Below are 3,049 nucleotides of genomic sequence, written 5' to 3' on the forward strand. Positions count from 1 at the left end.
GTATAACAGCTAAGACGAGACCAGCAGTGGGTTGCTCCTCTCTGCAGGCAGGTCAACCTGTCATCTCTGCAACTCTTAGCAGAGAGGAGACTTGGAGTGGGTGGCTCCTAGGAGGGGCTTTCTGGGGCCCCAAGGCACAGAGACACCCATTCTGGAGCTGCACCAGGGCAGCTGCAGCAGCACCCAGGGACAGCAGGGCTCCTGCCTGCTCTGTGGAGTGCGAGGCCCAGCCACATCTCCCCACTACAGCTAGTGTCTTGGCAGCAGCCGCTCTAGATGGGCTGTTGCTGCCATCACCATAGGGCAGCCCAGGGAAGAAATCGCACCAAGCCAGGAGTCAGAGCTGTGAGCTCTGGCCCTGTTTTCTGAAAGGATCACTACACTGCAGGTGCATTCGGGAAGCAATGATGGGGCATTGTCCTGCACCAGGCTTTCGCTGGTCACTGGTAGAGAAATGATCCCTGTCCTCGAGGGTCTCACGTTGTGGAGAAGAATCAGAAGAGATACTGTCAGCAGATACAGGGGCTGTGGCAGAGTCAGGATCCCATGAAGAAGAACCCCAGCAGGCTCCTCTTCATCTTCTTTCCAAGCTTGAGCTCACAGAGTGAGCCCAGTTGGGTTCGTGTTACACAAGGGCACCGTCTCCATCTTTGCTTCCCTTGAAGAAAGATTTTCACATGGCCGGGCGTGGTGGCTCAGGCCTTTAATCCCAGCACTTTGGGAGGCCGAGGGATGGATCACGAGGTCAAGAGATCGAGACCATCCTGGTCAACATGGTGAAACCCTGTCTCTACTAAAAATACAAAAATCAGCTGGGCATGGTGGCGCGCGCCTGTAGTCCCAGCTACTCAGGAGGCTGAGGCAGGAGAATTGCCTGAACCCAGGAGGCAGAGGTTGTGGTGAGCCAATATTGCGCCACTGCACTCCAGCCTGGGTAACAAGAGCGAAGCTCCACCTCAAAAAAAAAAAAGAAAAAAGAAAAAGATTTTCACTTTGTCACAGGACCCACAATGACCTTGACATTGCTGCATCTCCTCCCATGACACAGTGTTTTTTCACTGATCCATTTAAATGAATTAACAATTTCCTGTGCAGTGGTGGTGGAGGCAGGGGGTGGAGGGAACAGGGAATGTGACAGAAAAGTGGAGATATTATATTTGGGCTTTGAAGGATGAAGAGGAATCTGCATTGCAAGGTGAATGCCCGGGGGTGGGACATGTTTTGTGACAATAAAAAGTCCCCATCTTTCTAAGATCCGGCTTTCTCATCTGTGGGATGAGGATAAGGCTCACTCATGGCGTCCTTGGGAGTGTCCTCTGATAGACCCAAGGCAGAAACGTTTTGGGAACTATAAACTGCTGTATAAATTATTATATAATACTCAGCCCCCCAGCACAAACATTGACTGTCAGCAGGGAGGGTTAGAACAATTTTTTGCAAGTTGATGAATTATTTTAATCTTTTATAAATTGAACTCTCCCAAAATGGTTTTCATTAATGTCTGATGCCCACTACTGACCCACCACCCCACTCGTCTTTTACTAAAACATCGATAACACAGAATCTAGCTTGCCTTTGTGAACGTGTTAAAAACGATATTTTCAGGGAGAAAAATAGAAAAATAGCCAGTGAGGTTGGTTTGACATTTCTCACTAGGATTTATTCAGGCTGCTGATGTCTATATGCAAACAGTACATTTAGAAGGCAAATGGGTTCTGGTGCCTTATGAATTTCTTTCTCCCCAATTTGCATAGACGGGAGGCCAGCAAGAAATGTAGCAGCAATCAAATTTCACTTGTAATGAAACAATGCAGCGTTTTTGACTGTGGATGGGTGTTTAAATAATCATGACAGTAGCAGCTGGTTCCTTTCTTCCTATGTCCAATTAGGTGCTGTTTTCTCTGCAAGGATTACTCAAAGGTAGTCAAACCTTGATCCTCCCTGTGTCAAAAGTCTGCCTGAAAGACTGACTTCTCATTATCTAAGAAGAAACAACACATTTATTTCTCTGTCTGGGTGTGACACCACTTCAGAGAAAGGTTGCTAGCTTTGAGCTGAAATCTTATTTCATCTCTGGCATGTAGGTGAGGGCTGTTTCTTCTAGGGATTGGAGAGAACTGAGCCAGCTGAGGCAAGTACCCAGGATAGCCAGATGCTGTCAGCAAACAAAGAGTCTCGGTGGAAAGTGAGAAAGTGTGCATTAGGGCGAAGAGGCTGAATTGCCACCTATCAGCAGCTCTGGGAAGAGAGAAGCTCTGTAAATAATCCACTTCTAGGCAGTTTAATGCTTTGAACATAGTAACAGCCCATGCGCAGAAACCATCTGATAGAGCAGACTGCAAATTTCACTTCCAGCAATATGGTTGTGCTTGCACTACAAGCAAAGGTTCTGGCAGCCTAGGGAGAAAGAGGGAAGAGAAGGAGGGGGGCTTTGAAATATAGCCTGGCCCTCCTCCCGCCTCCATGATTCCGTGGGGAAGGCGCATCTCAGAAGGGATCTCAGCTGTTGATTAGAGCCAGTATAATTTTCTTTTTTAGAAATTGGAACTGTTCTCCCACTGCATGTAGACTTCCCAGAGTAATGAATCAATGGTGTCCATAGGGCACCTCTTACATGTTCAGCTGATCCCCAGCATCCAGAGAGTGGTATATGATTTACAAAGTGTTTTTCATTTACAGTGTTGTATATATTTCCCCCAGTAATCCTGAAGAGTAAGAACAGGCATAGACGTTATATCCCTGAAAAAAAGAGGTAAAAGAATAAGATGTGGCAAGGTGCTGTGGCTCACGCCTGTAATCCCAGCACTTTGGGAGGCTGAGGCAGGCGGATCACTAGGTCAAGAGATCGAGACCAACCTGGCCAACATGATTACACCCCGTCTCTACTAAAAATACAAAAATTAGCTGGGCATGGTGGCGTGTGCCTGTAGTCCCAGCTACTTGGGAAGCTGAGACAGGAAAATCACTTGAACCCGGAAGGTGGAGGTTGCAGCGAGCCAAGATTGCACCACTACACTCCAACCTGGCGACAGAGCAAGACTCTGTCTAA

At 47.6% G+C, this 3,049-nt stretch overlaps 1 long non-coding RNA gene across 1 annotated transcript in view; it reads right to left on the reverse strand.

Annotated features, from left to right (window-relative positions):
* Positions 1-1,430: 1,430 nt before the first annotated feature.
* Positions 1,431-3,049, reverse strand: part of LOC108303307 — a 19,039-nt gene continuing 17,420 nt past the window's right edge. Inside the window, exon 3 of the long non-coding RNA XR_001824778.1 lies at positions 1,431-2,397. This is a non-coding gene — a long non-coding RNA (uncharacterized LOC108303307). The remainder of the gene's footprint in view (positions 2,398-3,049) is intronic.

This window comes from Cebus imitator, unplaced genomic scaffold (assembly GCF_001604975.1).
Source record: "Cebus imitator isolate Cc_AM_T3 unplaced genomic scaffold, Cebus_imitator-1.0 Scaffold45, whole genome shotgun sequence".
NCBI classification, from domain to species: Eukaryota; Metazoa; Chordata; class Mammalia; order Primates; family Cebidae; genus Cebus; species Cebus imitator.